Source organism: Balaenoptera borealis, assembly GCF_965194805.1.
Source record: "Balaenoptera borealis genome assembly, chromosome: 5".
In the NCBI taxonomy this organism is placed as follows: Eukaryota; Metazoa; Chordata; class Mammalia; order Artiodactyla; family Balaenopteridae; genus Balaenoptera; species Balaenoptera borealis.
The window spans coordinates 116,420,258-116,443,856 of record NC_138862.1 but is presented as its reverse complement, the minus strand read 5'-3'; the positions used below and the strand labels follow the sequence as shown (position 1 = coordinate 116,443,856).

The window sequence follows — 23,599 nt, the reverse complement described above, 5'->3', positions numbered from 1 at the left end:
AGGAGGCCTCGACCTGTAGGCAATGGGCTCGGGGCTGATTCATTCAGGCTATGAATCAGGATCCTAAGAAGAATTGAAAACAGGACCCATGACCCTAGTCTTGGTCTCTGTTCCGACTGCTAACTGCTGACTGCCATCAGCTCCCCACGCTGTGAATATGGCGAGCTGTGTAAATGCTGACTGACAAACAGGCTGAGAGATAATGGGACATCGTTTCTGGATGGCAGACTTTTTTGACTCTTTTCAAGGCTTGTAAAACTTTTCTGCCTTGATTCTTCCATCCTGGCCATTCTTAGAGAAGGGAGGTGGGGCTCAGAGGAGGGTCAAACAGTTGTTCACTTCAGGTTCAAGGATGTTTCCAGTCAACCCAGAGAGCACCAGGGGGAGAAGGTTCAGGAGTGGCGGCAGTGGTCGAGTCAGCTGCCTCTGATCCTGGCCATGGTCACGGGCATCAGGCACATTCATGACCACCCCTGGCGGGCAGGCAGCATCTTCCACAGACTCTTTCCCTCACGCCCACTCTCTTTCCTCGCCCACCTCAAGCCCTCAGTCCTTATGTTACCACCATCCCTTCCTGCTAGCCTGTCTCCTGAATTACATTGTGCTAAGAGTCTCTTCCCCAGCCTAGAGTTCTACTGCAAGAGCCACTTCCAGGACTGGAGCTTCAGAAAGGGTAGTGTCCACTGTGTTTTTTTTTAAATTTTTTATTCTTGTACAATTTTTAAAGGTTACTTTCCATTTACAGTTATTACAAAAGATTGGCTATACTCCCCATGTTTTTCCATCCATCCTTGAGTCTATCTTAAACCCAATAGTTTCTACCTCCCACTCCCCCGCCCCTATGTTCCCCCCACCACTGGTAACCACAAGTTTGTTCTCTAGATCTGTGAGTCTGCTTCTTTTTTGTTATATTCACTAGTTTGTTGTATTTTTTAGATTCCACATATAAAAGATACCACACAGTATTTGTCTTTCTCTATCTGACTTATTTCACATAGCATAATGCCCTCCAAGTCCATCTGTGTTGCTGAAAATGCCAAAATTTCATTCTTTTTTATGGCTGAGTATTATTTCACCATAAATATATATATATATATATATATATATATATATGATATATACCACGTCTTCTTTATGCATTCACCTATTGATGGACACTTAGGTTGTTTCCACGTCTTGGCAATTGTAAATAATGCTGCTATGAACATTGGGGTGCATGTACAGTTGAATCAGTGTCTTCAGTTTTTTGGGATATATACCAGGAGTGGAATTGCTGGGTCTATTTTTAGTTTTTTGAGAAAATTCCATACTGTTTTCCACAGTGGCTGCACCAATTTACATTCCCATTAGCAGTGTACAAGGGTTCCCTTTCCTTTTCTTTCTTTTTTTTAAATAAGAGGCTGCTTGCAATATTTTATCTCTTTTTTCCTTATTTTATTTTATTTATTTTTGGCCTCGCTGCCCGGCTTGTGGGATCTTAGTCTCCTGACCAGGGTTTGAACCCGCGCCCTCAGCAGTGAAAGCACGAAGTCCTACCCACTGGATCACCAGGGAATTCCCCCCTTTTCTCACTATATTTGTTTTTATCCAAATATCCCCTTCAGAAAATTCCTGCATGGATTCTCATCTATAATAACACGGGTGTGTACAGAGGTTACCCAAGGACTCAATGCAAAGGAAGGAAAATTATTTTTTAGGCCCTTCCAAAGTCTAGAACATCTTTTGTGCAAAGTAGAACCATGGGGAGCAGATCACGAGCCAGCCTTATGCTCTGTAGTGCTGGGCACCACAGCGCAATGGGATGCAGTGAAAAGCATAAAGCTGGATTTTCAAATATGTTAATGATCAGAGGAAAGAATACTACTTGTACATTAAACATTAAAAGGGAGGGGCGAAATATTTTTCTCCAGCAATTTTGGGATGGGAATATAGGAGAAGGCAGTAGAGTGTGAAATTTTAATGAAATATTCTGGCTTTTAGGAGGAAAAGCAAATGAAGAGGGCTGGAAGGAAAGCAGGATATACTGAACGGAGCTAGAGGTCAATCTAAGAGAAGTGGTTTTAGGATTAGAATAGACAGGAGGCTGGTTTAGGGAATTCATGGGCCAGAATCCTGGGGTACCGCTGTGCCTGGGGAGGCTGCATATGCTTCCAAGTCAAGGAGTGGGGCTTCCCTGGTGGTGCAGTGGTTAAGAATCCACCTGCCAATGAACACGGGTTCAAGCCCTGGTCCGGGAAGATCCCACATGCCGCAGAGCAACTAAGTCTGTGCACCACAACTACTGAGCCTCTGCTCTAGAGCCTGCGAGCCACAACTACTGAGCCCACGTGCCACAACTACTGAAGCCTGAGCGCCTAGAGCCCGTGCTCCGCAACAAGAGAAGCCACCGCAATGAGAAGCCCGCGCACCGCAATGAAGAGTAGCCCTCGCTCACCTCAACTAGAGAAAGCCCGCGGGCAGCAACAAAGGCCCAACGCAGCCAAAAAAATAAATAAATAAAATAAATTTTAAAAAAAGTCAAGGAGTGGACATGGGGCTCCAGTAGGAAAGGACTCATGTGTGCCGATTGAGATTTTCCAGCGACAGAGCTGGGGAGGACGGGCAGATTTTCAGGCAGGTACACAGAGCACCTGCACCTTGATTGACAGATCAGTCATGCCGCTCACAGAAGTAGCACAAACATGGGAGCTGTTCCCAGGGCTGGCTGAGCTGTTACTAAGGGTCAGAGGAAGCCTTAGTTGTGGGCTGGTCAGGCTGCGCTCTGATGTGGCCTACGCGTGAAGTGGGGTGAGATGGTGCCCAGACTAGGGCACGCCACACAGGGATGGGCAGTGGGCCCCAAGGGGACATGAAGAGGCTCATGAATCCAGATGCCTACAAAGAAGGAAGGGAGTCCACATGAGCCTCTGGGGAACTTGAACAGGAAAACAGGTCTTTGCCCTACTTTCAGAGGCTTATTCTCATCCTATCCTGGTTAGAGCTCATCTCTGCATGGGCTGCCTAGAGAGAAATGCAAAGAGGTGACTTGCTGGAGAAGCCCTCAGTGGAAAAGCAGATATCATGTTCATTACCAGTGTTTCCCTTCGTTAAGGGCTGGAGCTGGAAGCGAGGCAGATAACTGGAAGGGACCAAAGGGGGATGGTCTGGAACAGACTGGGATGGTTTATGTTTATGCTAAGTTATTAGAGCAACTGAGGCTGTGCACCCATCCCTCACCTTGGCTGTATCCATGGGGTGGAGGGTATGGGACCAGGTGGGCTGCAGCTCGTGTCATGTGGAGCCCATGTTGTGAGAAGGCAAGAGTGATGACTTTAGTGGCATTGTCTGAGCAGCTGGATCAAACCTGACCTGCAACACCAATTACTACTGGATTTCAGATACATGAAAAATACATTTATTATTATTATTGTTATTATTGCCAAACTGAATGGGATTTTCTGCTTTTATTTTTTGACATAGTTTTAATTGATGCATTAGGGAAGGGTGAAGGGAGCAAGGCCTACAGGAGGAGTTATGATGGGCTACACAGCCTCTCATTTCAGGAACTGGGTCTTCTAGAAAATAAATCCTACTGGCTTCTCTAGGGATGGTGGTTTTGAATATAACTTAAGAGCAGTGCCCTGGGGTGAGGGCTTCCCTCTGGAAGCAGCAGCTCATACCAAAAACGGAACACAAGCTATGCAAGGCCAGTAACGATGTCCAGAAGGTGAATGGTAAGAATGCCATTACTTTATGTTTGATTTGTTTTTTGAGCTTCCCTAAAAAAGATGGGAGGTGGGTCAGAATTTCTTGTACTCTGCTAAAGGTTTTGTTGAATTCATCTGCGAGGTTGGAGAAAACTCACAAAATTGGCCCTTCCAGATTGTTCTCTAGCTTCTAAGAAAGTAAGACAGCTGGCTGAGCGTGGGTGGTGCCAGGAGAAGGCACAGAAGTGTTCCTGGTAGAAGGCCCCCCAGTGTGATCTTTCGGAAGAAATGTGCTCCTGGGACCAGGATCCACCCTGCAGCCTCAGCCTCTCAGTCCCCGGGGGCACTGAGGCTGCTCTTCCAAAGAACTCTTTGGTTAGGGTTCAAAAAAGCACTCACTCATCCCAGGGAAAAGTCACCTGCAAAGGAAAACTGCACAGGTAGGCAGTCTCCTTCAGTGGCCTGACGTTACCAAGAGAGGGAAGATCCCCAGTATTTCTATTCCTCTTTCATGGCTTGTATTTTCTCCAATGTTAAAATGCAAATGCTGCCAGGGTAAAGATATTTCACCTGGGAAAGGAATGTCTGTGTGACCTGCCCTGATTTGAAGCCACACCCCCTTGTAGGACTGACCTTGGGAAGATCCTAAGGGAGTTCATTTTTTCTTGGGCGGAGATTGCTCCCTGGAAATAAATGGAAGTAGTCTGGGCAGCTGCAAAATGCTGAAGAGTGTTCAGCAGGCCCTAATCCTGGAGGTCCTTTACAAAGGACTTCATTACACTGTTAACCCCTACAAAAATGGAAAGAACTATTTTCATTTTTCGAAGAATGTTAGGTAGGGGTCACATCATAAAAGCCTGGAGATGTCATGCTAGGGAATTCAGACTGGATACTGCAGGGAACTGTTCCAGAAGGGGTGTGACTGGCTCAAATACACCTTAAGAGAGTCCCTTCAGGCATCAGGGTGAATGGGAGGGAGGTGGGAGGATTTTACAATAGTCTAGGAGAGAGCAAAGGGGGACCTGGTGGTAAGCTGTGACTGCAGGGGATGGAAAGGAGAGGGCGAGTTCAAAAGAGAGGAGCCAAGGCTGACTCATTTTGCTATTTAAATTGGAGGTTGAAGTAAACATATTGAAAATCAGCAAAGTTGACTGGAGGGTAAAATGCTAAAACCCAACAAGACTTTCCTTGCGAGGAGTGGGAAAAGATTGGGGATCCTGGTGAAATGAAGGATTAAGCTAAGCAGGACAGGCTGGGGGGCTGGGGATCGTAGTTAGGACTGAAGTCCCCACTCACTCTTTGATACGGACAACTGCGGTTTGCTCAGCACTGTGAAAGGGGCCGTGCAGATGTAGCTTCCAGACTCCCCCTCCATCTCCAAACATACCGGCCCCCTGGGCTCCTTCTGTTTGGAAATTCTGGAGCCGCCTTAGCACTAAGCATTCTGTAAACTGCTGCACGGTTTTTGCAACAAGTGTGGTACTCTTCAAAATGAAGATTAGTGACCCTGGCTTCTTGCTTACCTATACATTAAATATGTATAGTCTGCTTTATAATCATTACCAGGGAGTAATATCTAGATGGGTCACTTCTCGAGGCAAAGAACAGAAAAGTGTCTTTTACAACGTAGAGTGTCAACTACAGAGGAACATCGTAAAGAAGCACTCACAGCTTAGTTGTGACAGAGTGTTTCCAAAATAGCAGCCGAGACAACCATCTTAACTATGGAAATCCCTGTGGAAAGGCGAGTGTTCTTTCTGCCCTCTCGAAGCCTGCCAGGACTTGAGAGGCTGTGTCATAGGTCAGTGCCACCCACCGCCCAGGGGCTGAGGGCTGCTGGTAATTGTTGCAACTTCACCCATTGTCTCCCAGGCGTATCAGGCCTTGGCAGGACGTGGTGGGCGCCACTCTCTGCTTTCTTTGAAACCTCTCTCCTTCCGCTCTGGCCAGATCATTAGCTGCCAGCAGGCTGCGGCCTCCTCTCCCGCTGCAGCCACCTGACACCGCTTTGGGCTTTGTTCCCGCCCTACTGGAACTCGGTGGCAAAATCAGATCCAAGTCAGCATTATCATGGGGACCGCAGAAGCAGCCTGTTTGCAGGGTTTAGATGTTCCTCTGCGTTTGGCTTTTCTTTCTCTGCTGCCATCCTAGCGATCTCTCTGACTTCTCTCTCGGACTCTGACTCTAACGTATCCATTGGAGGCCTACCATAAACTGGACTCGTTTGGGGCCTCTCAAATGGGGCCCACACGTAGGGACCAGGCAAATCAGCTGGAGAGAGAGGAATATGCACTTAACCCCCTCTTAAGGCACGCAATTCTCTGTCCCCTAGTCTCACTGAGAGGCCTTCTCCTCTTGCCTGTGTGGACGTAAGTGCCAATTCAGAGGTACGATTCAGGAAAATAAAATATTGCTTCTTGTGGGGATCATAGAGAGCCTTCTGTTCACATTTTTGGGAAAAGTGTAGACCAGTGTAGGTAATGTACACATGACCTGGGTGTATAGGGTATAGGAAAGCCTCATATACTGGGACAGAATACCTTTCATTATGGTTGGTCTGATTCATTTTTATGTCATACAAATGTTAGCTGAGTTTTTTGTTTTTAATTTTCAAATTTTGGGGTAGCTAGATCCTAGGATTATAAATGGAACCTTCAGGAAACTAGATAAATGCAGGTGAGAGATGGAACAGATGTCTAATTTCAACATAAACCTGAACAATATGGTCCCAACAAAGTCTACTGATTTTTAGTTTCTCGTCCCTCTCCTGCAGCACAGGAGAGAAACCAGCAGAAAAGATGAACAAAATTCCCAAGGGAGTTTTTAGTTCTTTTGTTTTTCTTCATCCACTCATCTCTCCACCTTGAAGAAATTATATTTAAGACCCTGGCGAAATTCGGCCGCAAAACATTCCTTTCAGACCTTTTGTCCTGTAAGAGAGAAAAAAAGCCGTTCCGAAGAGCTGATCTCACTTTTTTGTTGGAGGCTCCTGAGCTCTGTCTGTCCAAAGAACATTCTGCTAATTAGTCAGACAGCCGGTGAGTTAGGGCTGCTTGGTTTTTAAGGGAATAGGAATCGTACAAAGTGTAAGCAACTCTGACAGTTGGGATTTCTGCTTTCAGTTCTTTTGAAAGCAGAAATCCCAACTGAGTTCCTCTCTGGTGTGATCAAAAAAGTCCAGCCCTTCTGTGGTTCTGAGCAGCACTGAGGATTTGAACACAGGCCTGTGTGTGGGATGGAAGAGGAAACTTGCTAGGAGACAGGTCTGGGCTAAACTGCAGGGCTGAGGAGTGGAAGAACGGGGCTTACCCTTTTAGACACTGAAGAGTGAATCAGAATTTCTTGGCTCATTTACTCCCATCATTTGGGCTGGGTTGGCTTATTGCCCTTGGTCATCTTTAACTTTTTCCTCTGTTCTCGTGTGACTTGTCATATACCAGTGAATCACAGCATAGGGCTTTAGAATCAGACAGACGTGAGTTCCAATCCTAAGTCTCCCTGCCTACTTTGGGTGAGATTCCTAATCTCTATAAGCCTCAGTTTTTTCATCTGTAAAATGGGGATAATAACAGCATACAGGGTTACTGTGATGATTAACCACAATAAAGTATAATGAGTAGCTGGCCTATTGCCTAATCCATTGTAGGTGCTCAAGAGATTATTTCCCTTCCTGGTCCTGGCTGTACAATTTAATAGCTGGGAGACTTTTAGCAAGTCATTTAAATGTTTCTGGCATCAGTCTTCCTTATCTTTAAATTGGGTAGAAGGAGAACACAACAATAATGCCTGCTCACTGGGATGTTCTGAGGTGTCCGGACACGTGTACCTGTGGTCATGGGAGATGGCCACCACTGTGAGACCTGACCACTGGCTCAGAGGTTGACTTCACAGCCATTGCCCTTATGGGATGGAAGAGTGTCTGGCTTATGTTTGAAAGGGGTCAGAGGGTGTGTCTCCCCAGAGGTGGGACAAGCCTGAGGGCATACTCCTTGCAGGCGGACATCCTAAAGGCAAATAGTAAATTGCTTTTCCTTTGGAAAGCGTGATGGTTAATTTTTATGTGTCAACTTGGTTGAACCACAGGATGCCCAGACATTATTCTAAGATGTCTGTCAGGTTGTTTCTAGATGAGATTAACATTTGAATGGGTGGGTAGAGTGAGTAAAGCAGAGCGCCCCGCCCAATCGTGATGGGCTGCGTTCCATCCATGGAAGGTCTGAACATAAATAAAAGGCCAAGGGCTTCCCTGGTGGCGCAGTGGTTGAGAGTCTGCCTGCCATTGCAGGGGACGCCGGTTCGAGCCCTGGTCTGGGAAGATCCCACATGCCGTGGAGCAACTAGTCCCGTGAGCCGCAACTACTGAGCCTGCGCGTCTGGAGCCTGTGCTCCGCAACAAGAGAGGCCGCGACAGTGAGAGGCCCGCGCACCACGATGAAGAGTGGCCCCCGCTCGCCGCAACTAGAGAAAGCCCTCGCACAGAAACGAAAACCCAACACAGCCAAAAATAAATAAATAAGTTTATTAAAAAAAAAAAAAAGAAATAAAAGGCCAAACCTCAAGGGAGTAAGAGGGAATTCCTCCTGCCTGAGCGTCTCTGAGCTGGGACATTGGTCTTTTCCTGCCTTTGGACTTGAGCTGAGACATCAGCTCTTTCTGAGTCTTGATTCCTACCGGCCTTCAGGCTGGAACTTACTCCACCTGCTCTCCTGGGTTTCCAGCTTGCCGATCTTGGGGCTTCTCAGCCTCCATAACCACGTGAGCCAATTCTTTATAATAAGTCTATCACCCCTCTCTCTCTCTCTCTCTCTCTCTTTCTCTCTCCTACTGGTTCTGTTCCTCTGGAGAACGCTGACTAATACAGAAAGTCTCTCATTTGTCACTCCTTCCTCTCTCACTGCTTCTGTCTTAATCCAGAGGCTTCTCATCCCAGGATATGAACGGTAGCAAAACTGATCTTTCTGCTTTCAGCCCTCAGATGAGTCTTTCTAAAATTCCAATTACCTCTTGTCTTTTTGCTACTCAAAAACTCAATGGCCCCATCACCTAGATAAACTGAAGACCCCACGGTCTGATATACAAGACCCTCCTATCTGGCCCACTTTATCTTACTTCTCACCATTCCCCTCACAAACTCTTCACTCATCCACTAAGTTCTCACCACTATTTTCCAAAGACGATGTGCATATTCTCAACTCCTAGCCTTGGTCCATGCCCTTCCTCCTGCCCAGCACACCTTTCCCTTCAGCCCATCCTAAACACACCCTCATTTTTGCCATGAGGTTGTTACAGCCGTTGCATCTCATTGGTCTGGGAAACAAGTGTCTGAATTTCTGAGCTCAAGAATGGTTACAATAAGTGAAGCTGGGAGGGGAAGCAGGTTTGATGGGGAAATGATTGGGTAAACCTTGGAGATGTCAAATCTGTGGCAACGGCATTTTGCGGGTGTTCTTTCAAAATCACTTTGGATTTCAGTGAGAGAAATGTTGTTCAGGGGAAATGTTTCTTAAAACTGACAATCTTCTTTTACTCTAATTTTAAAAGTAGAAATAGTTTGATTGGTTTTTTTCTAGTTAGAAAAGAATAAAGAATAAAAGGATAAAGTTTAAAAAGACTAGAAAAAAAGAGGAACTTTCCTGGCAGTCCAGTGGTTAAGACCCCAAGCTTCTACTGCAGGGGGCGCGGGTTCGATCCCTGGTCTGGGAACTAAGATTCCACATGCTGCACAGGCGTGGCCAAAAAAAAAAAAAAAAACCATTAAAAGAGCATTTTAAATGTTTTAAAAAGAAATGATGTCACACTTACTCTTTTCAGACATTTTTATACATTATATTCAACAATATATTGTGAATGTCTTCCACAGCAATGAACATAGATCTAAATAATAATTTTTAATGACCATGTGAGGGTAAACTAAAATGTATGTAATCAATCCTATACTGATGAATATTTAGCTTATTTCAATTTTTCAGTTTTGTAAACAACCTCATCACGTACCTCTAATTATTCTCTTAAAAGAAATTCCTCAATGTGGGACATAATAGTTTGTATAGTTGAGTTTGGAAAATTGTATTGATTTTTAGAGACAAAATTTGCAGGTGTTCATTGTGAGAACAGAAGAAAATAGAGAGATTAGCAAAACAAAGATAAAATAACTCACAATTCCATCCCCTAGCGATAAACTATAGCTAGGTTTCCATAGCACTCCATCTTGGAGATGACAGAACACTTACTATATTATTCTGATCATTTCCTTCTATTTTCCTGTTTGCCCAAGTGGTTGAAATTTTATCTGGATAGTCATTGATGTCTACACATTATTACTGTTTTTCTTTTGCGCTTATACGTTAGGTGTCTTGGCAAAATCAAGATTAATTCTGACATGATACATTACAAATGTATCAAGAGGGAAAGTTATACCTCTACTGCTGTGTCTTATCAACTATATATTTAAATTTTCTTTTTTTTTTTTTAGCTTCTGGCTCCTGCCTTGGAAATTGGATATGGTGCCACAATGCTGTGTCACTTTCCTCCAGATACACAGAGTTCAGCATGCTCGGATCATGTGTTAGGAACTTCCCACTCATCCACATCATCAGCTTTTTGAGGAAACAGTACTTCTCTCTGGGTTATTCCATCTTTTTATTCTTCTTCTCCTATGCCTCTCCATCACCCAGGACTGTGCCTGGTGAGAACCCTGAGTTCAAGGAGCCTCTGTCCCTCTTCTTTAGATTTCACTCTGCATAGCACTATATCTGCCTTATAGTAGCTGCTTAAATAATAAAGTTTTGAAGCAAATTATCCACCAGATTAGTAAGAGTAGGATGATGAGAGAGATAGGAACAGATGACTTTCCTGGCCATTAGGCATTTTTGCCTTCCTGGGGCCTTCCTCCACTTTAAAAAAAAGACTTAAAACTATATTTTACAATTACATTGATATAAAAATTAATTTAATCAAGGCTGGATTTATTATTACATATTCATTATTATTTTATTACTTTTCCCTCTGATTTTAAAAGAAATAAAATCTTTCTGTAGGAACTGTGCCTGACGGATAAGGTGCCCATCTGAGTTTTGAAAGTTAAGGGCAAAGAAATGTGATGCTAGAGGAAAATTCCCCTTCTGGAATTGGCCAGGTTTTTACTTTCATGCTATTCGTTGAGAGTTTGCTATAGTCCGAGGAGCCCGCTTATGTGAATTACTCTTATGTAATCACCACACCAGCCCTCTGTGTTAATTACTACAATTATTTCTCATTTTACAGAAAAAGTAACCCAGGCATACTGGGACAAAATTAAAGCCAAACTCATACGGTTAATAAATGGTGGGACTGGGATTTCATTCACTGCACAAATATTTCTGGAGCATCTGCTGTGTGCCAGGCACTGTCCTGGACAGTAGGAAACAGCAATGAGCAAATCAAAGTCTCTGCCCTTGTGAAGCTTCATACTCAGCCTGATTCCAAAGCCTGTGCACTTAACTCCTATGCCCCAAGTCAAGTTTGTAGGCTTCTCCTATTCCGTGGGCTGAGGTTTTACAAGCGGTGAGAAGCTCTATGTTTTGTGAATAGACGGTCAAGACCCTGGCCAGAATTTCACCTACCTCTCTGCCCCTGCATATGAAATTAAGGCACAGCTACTCATTCCCGTGGACTCAAAGGCTCTTCCATTGGGTATCCCTCTTCCATTCACCCTGTCCTGCCTCGGCAAAGACCGGCATGCCTCCTGTCCCCATTGTTGCCATCTTAGTCTTCCACGATTGTCTAACTCACGGGTGCTGCCAGAGATGCCCATCTGGTCTGGTCCTCACCCCTGTTTAAGACCCTCCATGGCTCCCAATTGCCCTCAGGATAAAGCCCATATTCTCCAACCTGGCCTGTCAGGCCTGTTCTCATGTGGCTCTGGCTTGCCTCCATCCTCACCTCATTTACCTTCTCTTTTCTCTCCCTTGCTCACCACTTTCCATTCCTAGTGAATTAACTAACTGTCGTTCTTCATTAGTCAACAAACATTAATTGAGCACCTACTATAGGCCCTGCTCTGTGTAACATGCCGGAGTATAAAGAAGACGACCCAGTCCCTGATCTTTAGATGCCTACAGCTTGAGACAGAAGAGCAAAAGGAACACTGTGCATTCTGTGAGTAGGACGAAAATACAGAAAATCATGCAGTACTATGGGAGCCCAGGACACGGCAATGATACCTAACCCCACAGGGAGGAGAGCTCATCCCTGAGTGCCGGTGGGTAAAGCCAGAGGTTTCCCTTGGGATGAGGAGGGTGAGCCTAGAGAACAAATGGGGGGAGGTGGAGTGGTGAAGGCAGAGGGTGCTCCACTCTGGGGGCCGAGGCAGCGGGTTCAGTCTGGCTGGGGCAGGTGACAAGTAGGCAGGGACCAGATCCTCGAGGAGGGGCCAGGGTCCCTGCGCAGGGGTTTGCATTTATCCTGAAGGCTGTGAGGAGGGTTGTTAGCAGGGATATGGGAATGATGCCAAAGCTGCTATCGTAATGGAGGTGGTGGAGATGGAGAGGAGTGGGCAGGTTGGAGAGATGGTGAGGAAGTAGAAAGTCCAGGACTTGGTGTCCAAGTGGATGTCAGCATGAAGGAAGAAGAGTGCAGTGATCATTTCCTGGCTTCTGGAACACTGTGCTCTCACTTCCCTCCATGTCTTTGCACTGGTTGCTTGCTGCTTCTGATTGGACCTTTTCTCCCTTTTCACCCAAATAATTCTGCTCACCATTGCCACTCAACTCAGGCATCACCTCTTTCTGGAAACCCTCCACAGCTGTCAGGATCTAGCTGGAAGGAGAGGGCACGTTATCACTGAGCACTTAGGGAGAAGTAGTAAAGCGACTAGTTATAAAGGTGTGAGGAGGGTTTAAGGAAACCAAAAACTGATGGTGCAGTACCCCACGGCTAGTAGTACTGTTACCATCCCAGAGGCTAGAAAGGACCAGGGAAGAGATGGTTTCTAGAACCCCAAGGAAAGAGTCGTGTGGCAAGGGCTACCTGTCAGGAGCTGCATCTTTCAGAAACAGATACAGCCAGTCTGCAATGATCCTGAGAGGAGAAATCCCAGAGAGAATTGGCACCCCAGACTTTCCTCCTTTCCGCCCATCTTTTGCTTTGGCTCTTCACTGGCCGAACCCAAACGGACACAGCAGGCGTGGGGGCCTATTGATGCAGTCCCTACGAGCCAGCCCGAGGGCACAGAGCAGGGTGGAGAGTGGGCCTGGAAGACACCCTGACCAGCCCCAGCCCCAGTCTCTAGCAGCAGCCTCTCCCATTAGGTCCCACAACACCCTGTGTGTCTCACCATCACAGCATTGCTCAGGCTCCCACATCCCCACACACACTAGACTGTGAGCTCCTTGGGGGGCATCGGCCACGGCTTATGCATCTTGGTATCTTCCATGCCTAGCACGTGCTAAGGGCTCCACTGATATTGAGTGAATAAGGAGCCACGTGATCCAATGCCAATTTCATATAGAGAGCAATTTCTCAATCTATTATCAGCTGATGCCTCAGTGTGGCTAATGGCAAGAAAGAACAAGTTTCGGCATTATGAGTTTGAAGTTACTCTCCCCAGAGGACATGTACTTCCTTGCTTTATTCTTTTCTTGGTGGATCAGTGTGTCATCAGTCAACAAGCCTGCTGCAGTTTCCCCTGTGGGGCGGGGGGAGGTGCAGAATTCCCACCCGAAATTAACACGCGTCTGCGATTGGTTTCCTTTTGTCACAAAGCTAATGCGAAGCGACCGAAAGCAATGATGCATTATTTCGTGCAAGTGGTATAGGACGGATCAAACAGAAAGGCGTGTTGGGAAATTGAAAGTACCAGGTAAAGGCAGCAGCACAGAGCTCACAGCTGTTTTGCAACTCGTCGTGTTCACACAAGCCGGATGACCGAGTTGCAGTCTGTCCGGTTTGCCCCCGCTTCTCTATTTTCACAACCATCCCAGGTCACCTCCTCTTTCGATCTGGCCTACACTGAGGAAATGGGGAAATCTATTTCGGCAGCAATTTTCATCCCATCATATTATTCTCTAGCTTAATGTTTAAACCCTTTGGACAAGCATCTCCCACTCCACCCTTAGTGATGGAATATGTCCCCTTGTAATTGGGTCTCAGTCATGTACCTACAGCTCCGCTCGCTGTCTGTTGTTAAAGGCAAACTCTCTTTCTTCACTTTGTTGCAAATTCTTGCCCCATCCCATACCTAGTAGGCACTCGAGGGGGATTTCTGATTAAAACCCACTTAGAGGGCTTCCCTGGTGGCGCAGTGGTTGAGAATCTGCCTGCCAATGCAGGGGACACGGGTTCGAGCCCTGGTCTGGGAAGATCCCACATGCCGTGGAGCAACTAAGCCCGTGCGCCACAACTACTGAGCCTGCGCGTCTGGAGCCTGTGCTCCGCAACAAGAGAGGCCGCGATAATGAGAGGCCCGCGCACCGCGATGAAGAGTGGCCCCCGCTCGCCGCAACTAGAGAAAGCCCTCGCACAGAAACGAAGACCCAACACAGCCATAAATAAATAAATATATAAATAAAAATAAATAATTTAAAAAAAAAACCCACTTAGATATACCTACTCCCTGTGAGTCACAGTAGTAGCTCCCCACCTTGCTAAAAGCTGATGGCAGCCGTGTGTAATGACTTGGCTTCGTCCCCATTCAGCCACTAATCCTGTAGATGGATGATTTTGTTCCTACCTCCACCAAGCCTGTGAAAAGTCAGAAATGTTGCCAGCTTGCTACCTGATTCCTCTCTGCCTCCAAACACAATACAAAACAAGCTCCCGTTTCCATGCTGCACATAAATAGAGATTGTTCTCCAACTTCAGAAATGTCCTTGGCACAGAACGTACGAGCCTACCCGTCACAGGAATGCTCTCTCTCCGTCTTACAGGGCCATGGCTGAGAACTTGGTAATCGTGTTCAGGAAGCCCAAGACGCACCGACCCTTTCCCTCTCCTGATGGCCCTGTGTGATGGAGGGATTAAACATTCCCTACTCAGTCCCCAGAACCTGGAGCCAAACCCACGGGAATTCATGGATGCATTCCGTGTCTCCTGCTCAGAGACGCTACTACCAGGCAGGGCTGCCACATCGCACAAGGTAAACGGTGCTCCCTGGGGCCGTGAAATGTGGTGGGCCTGGTACCAAGCCCTGTCTTGCACCCAGGAAGGCCACTGGCTGTGCGGCATGTCTTTGCTCCTTCAGAGGCCCTCTCTGATCTTCCCACCTTGCTCTGTGAAAGCAGAGCAGGGTGGGAAGATCAGAGAGGGCCTCTGAAGGAAACAGACCCGTATGCATGGCTTCAACACCTTCGCCCTCCAACTTCCCACTGGCAGGAGATTGGGCGGCGGGGAGTGCCAGCAAACCTGCCTTGCTGCCAGGTTGCTGTGGGTTTGCAACTAAGGGCGGCAGCTCCTGTCAGGCAGCCCAGCCCTCTCCATTCAGTTACCTTCCTTCTCAGAGTTCTGGCGAGCGCTCTGACTACCCCGTTGTCACAAGCCCCAGGGGATTGCGTTATCCCTTGTCACCCTCATCTTTCTAAATGGCTCCTCTATGAAACTCTCTTAATGGTGACTCAGTTCGAGCATGCCATCATTGATTTCTCGCTGGAATCCTGACCGACGCAGCGGTAGATAAGGCAGAGCTAACACTAGCATGGAGAAGAGACAGGCAACAAACACATCTGCAAATATAAGTTATATGATTTCAGATAGCGATAAAGCTAAAAAAGTAAAATAGGGTAATGGGATGGAGTCATCACCTGACTCCGCGCCACTCCCTGCACTTAACAGCCTGATTCAGCAGAGCACCTCCTTCCTTCCGTCTTTTTTTTTTTAGATCATGTATTCATATTGCTACTTTCACGTCAATTCCCTGGTTTTAAAATGAATAAATTATTTTCTTCAAAAAACAAAAAGGAGGACAACCTGACCGACATCTAGGGGAGAAAGGCTGTATCGTAGAGTGGCCTGGAAAGGCCTTTCTGAAGAGGGGACATCTGATGAACACCATAATGATGAGAATGAGGCAGCTGCACCAACATATGGAGAAAGAACATTCCAGAACAGCAGATGCAAAGGGCCCCAGATGGGAAAGTGTTTGAATAGCATGGAACCTAGCGGACCAGAGGAGAGTAGTAGGAGAAGGGGTCAGGGGGAGAGGGCACAAGGGAGTTTGGGTTTTATCCTACGGCCACTGAGAAGTTATAGAATTTGGGACAGGGAGTTGTAATGGCCACAGCCCTAACAGAAATCAGATTAAACCATGAAAGGGTTTAGCTGAAGAGAACGTGATGAAAGGACTATTCACATAGGTGTGGTCAGGGCTAGGGAACTAATAAAGGGGTGAAGCTTGTGGGAAATGGCATTAGAGAGAAGCTGTTAGCAGCCCTACACCTGGAGGGGACAAGGAAAGGGAGCCGTCACTGGCATGGCATCTGGGAAGAGAAGGAGCCGTGAAAGAGGGGCCGCTGATGGGAGCTGCATCAGCTGGTGACTTCCCCAGGCTGTTAGGAAGGTTTGGAGGGTGGAGATGAAGTCGGATTAGGGCACCTCCTGAGCCCTGGGGGCTGAGTCCTGGGGAGGGGAGGGTGGGTGACACAGGAGGTCTGGACTTCAAGGACCACTGGGCACCCAGCCGCCTGCCCCTGTGACGTGAAGTAGAGAGGCTGGGAAGAAGGAATTTCATCTTCCGATGATTACCCTTAGTCCCAGAATGTCTCAGCAAATCCTAACAGTTTACTTAAACATGAACACCTTCAGGGCTGGGTCAGGGAACTGGGAGTTTCGGGGGAAGCCAAGAACAAGACGTGGGGACTGAGGTAAGAGGGGATGCCAGCCCACGGAAGGGTCTTCCCACTGAGGAGTTATGGAGGTGAACGCACGAGAACCGTCTGGTACCTGGAGCCAAACCACAGCTTCAGGGATGGTTTGTTCAGCCAGCTTCCCAGGCTCGACAAACTTTCCAAAGTCCTTTTACTGCGGTGTTCCCATCACCCGATGAAAGCCCAACAGGTGCTGGTTTGGGCTGAACAAAGGGCTCACTGCCTTGCACCTGCTCACACCAAGGGGCACTTGTCAACTGGCTGGTCCAGGCTGGCAAAGACAGATGGCTTCCAACCCTCTACTCCTTAGTGCAGAGAAGCACAGAGTTCTTAGTGAGACTCAATTCCAGGGAAAGAAAACACTTTGAGGGTTTTCTCGGAGAAAGTAAGTATCTATAGCCTTCCCCCCACCCCCCTTCTGGTTTCTGTCTTGTAGTAAGATACATCTGAAAAAAACAACAGGGCATTGCTTTCTTAAGAAGCCTCAGCCGCCCCCCACTGACATTAATCTCATCCAGTGGTTTCCAAATGTTTTTAGCAGCACCACTCTTTTTACAAACAAAATCTGCCACGGAATCCTAATGTGTAACACAGGCGACATCCCAGTGGCCATTTCCTAGGCACCCCCGTAGCCCTGATTCTAGCCAGCTGAGCAGGATCTTCCTGAGTGTGTGCATATGCGTAAGTGAGGCTTACTGAGGTATAATTTGCATACAGTGAAATTCACCCTTTCTAGGTATACAGTTAGATGAGTTTTGACACAGTCTTGTAATAACACCACAGTCCAGACCCAGAACAGCTCCATCACTCCCCAAATTCCCTCCTGCTCCTTTGTAGTCAGTCCCTTCCCCCCACCTCCATTCCCAGAAACCACTGATCTGATTTCTGTCCCTGAAGTTCTGCTTCTTCCAGAACATCATGTAAATGGAGTCATGCTTTATGTAACCTTTAGTGTCTGGCTTCTCCCATTCAGCCTAATGCTTTTGAGAGTCATCCATGGTTTTGCACACATCAGTAATTCGTTCCTTTTTATTGCTGAGTAGAAGTCTCTTGGTTCTTGTGTGGTTTTCAAAGTTGCCCTTCAGCTTCTGATTCTTTTCTGCATAGCACATGAAGCCTTCCATTCAGATAATTTTCCTTCTTCCTTAAAATACTGAGATTGAAACCCTGGTAATGCCACTGAAGGAGCACATGTGGAGGGAGGCTGTTTGACCCCAGGAGTGTCATCAGTGTGCCACACTGCTACGTCGGAGCTGTCACCCCCTGAGCTGGCTCCCCTCACCTCAGAGTACCTCCGACTCGTCCCAGGACTAGGATTCCTTGGAATTTTTAAATCAAAGCAAGGGAATACTGCTTGCTTTTTCTTTTAAATTATAATTAGCAGACACATTCTTAAGCTGGGGGAAGAATACAAGGGAATGTCCGTGTTCAGAAAGAAACCCTGGCTGCTAAAGGTCTCCGAAGGACAATGATACGTGGTCCAAGCACAAATCCGTACAAAAACTACAACCCAAAACTTCAGCTTTGGCCAATGCTCATTTGACCGCACAGTTGCAAGAATCTTTTGGATTCTCGATCCTGCCATCTGACAAATAGATTTTGTTCCTCTCTCAAAGGCCATGCTACTTGCCAACCACCTCACTAAGTTGGAACCTGTGTGCAGAGAATGAGGTGAGGGAGGGGGCAGAGTAGGGGGATCCACAGAACCAGATCTCGGGGACTCGGGCGCTCTGCTCTGGAGTTTGGACCTTACGCTACAGCCAACAGGAACGAGCAAAGGACGGTCAGTGTGCATTCTGGAGATCTCTCTATTGTCCAAGGTAGGGAAACCTGTTAGGGGATCCTGCCATGGTTCAGGAGAGAGATAATGCGTCAGTAAGATGATGGAGAGGAGAGAATCCATCTCAGGGGCACGTGGGATGCAGAGTTAATAGATGCAGAGTTAATAGTCTGGAAGAAGGTGAGAGAAAGGAAGGTGCAAACAACTTCTTCTGGCTATACCCCAATAACACGGCGATGTATGTGCTGTGGTGTCCATTTCACAGATGACAAAACTGAGCTTAATGAGGTTAAATTCACTCACACGAGTTTACTAGTTAACAGGCTGGAAATCATACCATGGTAGTGAGGCACCACGCTCGGCGATTACTCAGGCATGTAAGATAGTGAGAAACACATTTAAGGGATTATTGGAAACTACCTTTAAAAAACCAAAAAACTTGCTTTGGGAAGAGAGTATCCCTGAGTCCTCGGAGAGCAGTATTTGGGCAGTTACCGCCAGTGACCTAAATGGAATGAGCAGATTTTAAGAGGGTTTGCCCTGGTCTCATCTTCCTCACTTATCCTCTTTTACTTTGTCCTTCCTCTTGCAGCTGGGAAAGAGAGATTTGTATAATAACGTGTTAGCATATGAGAGCATTTCAGCAAAGCCGGCTGCCAGCTGCCTCTTCTGACAGAGGCACATCCCCCAACATCATTTTATTCCTTTTGGGTAAGTGGCCTCCTCCCCATTTCCCAACTGCTTTGGAGATAAAAGAAGGCAGTGAGGGATTTATCCTTTTTCCCATAATACTGTGGCTGTAATTTAAAGCTGCCATAACTCATGTGAAGAACTGTGACCATAATACCATGGAAAAAGCCATCATTCAAACCCCGAGGGAAGAAATGCGGAGTCCTGTTTCTTCCAGCTGTAAATTGCCTCAAAACCTGCAGACAGCTGTGGGCATAGCCAGACAATGGAAACTAAGGTTTGGAAAGTTACCCATGATGAATTGTTTTTTCTTTCTCCCCTTTTCCACATCTTCACTAGAGTCAAAATAGTTTTCTGTGTTGGAAGGTGACCAGGAATAGATCATCGATCTGTACTCAGCTAGTACCTGACTCTCCAAATTTGGGGGATGCTCCCAAAGATTCTTAGAACTGGATTAAATTTGCAGATAATAGAGCCTGGTCAAGTTGGGTTAGATCAGTTAGACTAGTTCTGTGAGGATACCAGCCATGAGTCTTCTGGGGAGTGTGGTGTCTATTTTTCTTTTGTTTCTGGGCTGGGATGTTCAGACCTGTAATTTCTCCCACTCTGTTTTGGTCCATGCTTCCCAGCTGTGGGTGAGCATAACAGCCTATGCTATGGTTAAAACTCACCGCCCTAATTATTCTCCAGTGAGCTCATGTAGGAGAGCATGAATCCCCTAAAATCTGCTCCCCATATGTCCCATCACACTTAGCTCTGTCCAGTATGCATACTTATACATAGGTATGAACACCTTCTACACATCAAGAACATTCTAGGTACTTTGCACTCACTATATTATCTCATTTAATCCTCACCACAACTCTGCAAGTTAGAGATTATCATTCCCAATTTATAGTTGAGGAAATTAAGTCATCAAGTGACTCAGTGACTAAGGAGAAGAAAATTTCTAACCCAGGTCAATGGAACTCATCAAGCCAGTGCACTTACCTCTCCTGGTTCACGATTCTTTTAGGAGATAAGATGCATATGACCTCTGTTAGAAAAAGGAGGACAAATTTCTCATAAATGCTACTGAATGTATAAACTTCTGAATCAAATATTACCTAAATATTTCTGAGATATTATTTACTTTTGGAAGTTAATAATTTCCTATTCTTGTGCTTCTGCTTTAAGACTTGTGAGTTCAGGTTTTCTGGGGTTAGATGGCTTGAATTCAATCCCAGCTCTGTCACTTCTCACCAGTGTGACTTTGGGTAATGAAGTCAATAACCTCTTTGTGCCTTTGTTTTCTCATCTTAGAATGAAGATTCTAAGTAGTATCCACTTTATAGGGTATTCTAATTTTTAAAGAGGATAAATTAATGTAAAGTGTCCAACACAGGTATGGCAAGTGGGTTGTGTGGTTGACTTACACTGGTGGCCTCAAGTGAACCACGCCTCCCAATACTAAGCCTGCGTGTAATGCCCTCCCACCCTGACTCTGGACTTGGCTGGATAACTTGCTTTGTCCAATGGGTTACTAGCAAGTGGTATGGAAGCAGAGTCTTAATTAGTGCTTGCACATAGGGGTTCGTCCCCTTGAGACATTTGCTCTTGGAGCCCTGAGCCACCATATAAAGAAGTTAGGCCATCCTGTTGGAGAGACCCCCTGGAGAGAAAGATAAATGCCCACTGAAACCCTAGCTGTTCTGTTCCAGCCATCCCGGCCGAGGCTCCAGATAGCCATCTTGGACATTCCAGCCCCAAAAGACACCATGTGGAGCAGAATTACCCCCCAACTGAGCCCCATCAACCCATAGAATCCTAAGAAATAATAAAATATTCTTTTAAGCCACTACGTTTTGTAGTGGTTTTTAACACAACGATAGGTAACTGAGATAAAGTGTATTCAATAAATGTCAGCTATTTTTTAAAGTTGTCCTCATTATCCATTGACTTTATTTCCTCCAAAATAATAAACATTAAGACATGAAAAGCTGTGTTCCTTAATATCTCATTCACTCAACAAAAATGTGTTTTGTTCCTCCTATGGGGGGGGGTCAACAATGACTTGTCTCCCACCTTTAAAAAAATGGCATTTCCCCCCTCAAGTATTCCTTCATAGGAATTTTGAACTCTTAGATTTGCAAAACAGACAAATTTAAATTTCTCATCTTGTTGAAATTATTATTTATCGACTGACTACAATATTTATCCATTTATAAAACCTTTTAAAAATGCATGAGGCAATGAGTGTAGAACCCGACCTTATTTTTCATATGTTCCCTGACTCTTCTTGATAGGAAGTTGAAAAATACTCAGCACCACATCAAAAGCAGGCGCTCAAGGATAAAAGGGCCTTTGAAAGGTCAGCCAGTCTGCTCCAGTCTAGGTAGGCTTTCATCTCAGCTGCCCAGAGAGCTGCCAAGGCTCCTGTTTTTAAAGATCTGCAAGCAACATTCCCTGGGTAGCAGCCGCAAAGCCCTTCATGCATTGGTGTTTCCAGGGGAAACCGTGGGGCGGGGCTAACTTTGCGTCCCTCTCAGGCTCCTACTTTGTGGGCTGCTGTAATTTAGAGTCATGTTTGTAGCCCTGAAGTGCCATTTGGTTGAAAATCGTCCACTCCTCGCTGGTCTTATACACAGCTTCTACTGGGCACACAAACAAGATGAGTTATAACAAAATTGTGCAGTAGAGAGAGCTTGCCTTTCCTCCCACAGTTCTCTTGTGGCCGGGACCTGTGGGCCTTCACCTCCTTAAAGACTGTTCTGACTTCAATTGTTTATAGGACATACGAGTTTTAGCCTTGCATCATTTCTCCCTCTACGTTTGCGTCTTAAGATATATATATCTCCCAATTATAGCATATAATAGAATATATCTCCTCGTACCCTGTTAATCTAATTTTGAAATCAGAGAGCTAGGAAGTGGAGTCTAAGCCAACTCCCACACTTATCTGCTGTAGTCATTTTAAGATATGAACGGGAGTGGCAATGGGGTCACAGAGGGACGACGAAAAGCATTTGGCCTGGAGACAAACATTCACAAAGGATCTCAAATTTAGATTTTTGACATTATTTCCAGATGAGGCTTACTATATAGTCAAGGACACAGATGCTTCTCGTTCACTTCTAATCTGTGTCCCATGATGTGCCCATACCACCTCTCAGGTGCTGCGAATTAATTAAAGAAAAACAAACTTGTAATTACCTGAGAATAGCACAGTTACATACCATTGTGTTTTTTGAGTTAAAATCATAACTTGTTAATGTAAACATTAATATGTGCCACAATTTTGTGATCCTGTTTTGACAATACTTTAAAGTAACAATAACAAAGCACTTGTGGAGTCTTTATATGCTAGGCACTTTGCAGGTGACATCACGACAAGCTGGTGAAGTGGGAACTATTCCCGTTCCATTTATCCCATTTACAACTGAGGAAACTGAGGCCTGATAAGAAGTAGGCCCAGGGCCCACGTAACCGAGCAGGACCCTACGAGGCCTTCTCAGAATAGATCCCCACCCATGTCCTCTGCCTGCCTTTTGTCTGTAGAAGAACTTTAGTCAGAGGATAAATTTAATCAGAGAAGTGAGAAAATGCAGAAAGAAAGGAAAACAGTCAAGCAAGACAAAATAATAATACTTTAGCCATTAAACAAAGTCATGGACCTTTAGTTCTTCCTCAAGGACTATAGAGAATATTCTGAGCCATGTCCCTTGAGCTGTTTTGCAGATACTGAAACCCCCCAGGCGGGAGAAGGTAGCTGTACGCTGCCCACAAGCACGTAGACCCCAGACGGGCTGGAACCAGAAGGTTGATGATGCCGACTTCCAGTTACCTCCCCAACAACCGGTCAGGAGAATGTCCACGAGCTGATCACGCCCTGCTCCTTGAACACTATAAGACTCCTCACTACCCCCTTCAGGGTGGACACACAGTTTTGAGGGCATGAGCCTGCTGTGGCCCCCTTTGCCTGGCGAAGCAATAAAAGCTACTCTTTTCTACTTCACCCCAAACTCTGGCTCCGTGTTTCTGTTCAGCACTGGGGAACAGGGGCCGAGTTTCGGCAACACCCACAGGTGATTGAGCACAGAGTTGGGGTTTGAGCCCAGACAGTCTGGCTCCAGAGCTAACATGTTCAGCCCCCAAATCTGCTGTGATTTTCATGTCTGAAAGTCTCCACACATGGGGAGGACCCCTTGTATCTCCAAGAGGAGCTGGACAAAGAAGTTGGGGAGGACAGGCGTGGGAATGACGCCGGGAAGGGTGGGCCCAGGTGAGCTGTGTGATTGCTGACACACAAACTGCAGTGCCTGCTAGAGCCAAGGAGATGAGGCTGCCTTCTGGAATCCGCCGGGAGTCGGCCTGTCCTCCCAGCAGCTTCCCAGCCTCGGCCCTGCACTGTGGTCCTGCCCCCTCCACTTTCTCCCTCTCCTCCCGGCTTTGTCTCCATCTCTTCGCCCCAAGACTCCTGTACCTGGGGGGGTCCTGAATCCTTTCTCTCAGCTGTTCCTCTCTCTGCCCAGCCTGCGCTCCACCCTCAGCTCCCGTCTCTGACCTCAGGGGCTTCTGAGTGGCGGCCATGCTGTCACCCCTAGTCAGCCATGGAAAATTCAGGGCCC

At 46.3% G+C, this 23,599-nt stretch overlaps 1 long non-coding RNA gene and 1 pseudogene across 2 annotated transcripts in view; one reads left to right on the top strand and one right to left on the bottom strand.

The window, feature by feature from the left end:
• Positions 1-23,599, bottom strand: part of LOC309629909 (anaphase-promoting complex subunit 7 pseudogene) — a 176,951-nt pseudogene that overhangs the window by 76,305 nt on the left and 77,047 nt on the right. The window contains exon 6 of the transcript XR_014249500.1: positions 19,983-20,028. The product of XR_014249500.1 is annotated as an anaphase-promoting complex subunit 7 pseudogene (transcript). The remainder of the gene's footprint in view (positions 1-19,982; positions 20,029-23,599) is intronic.
• On the top strand, positions 1,133-8,302 carry LOC309629964. The gene is made up of 2 exons (XR_014245333.1): positions 1,133-6,073; positions 7,972-8,302. It is a non-coding gene; the product is annotated as an uncharacterized lncRNA (long non-coding RNA).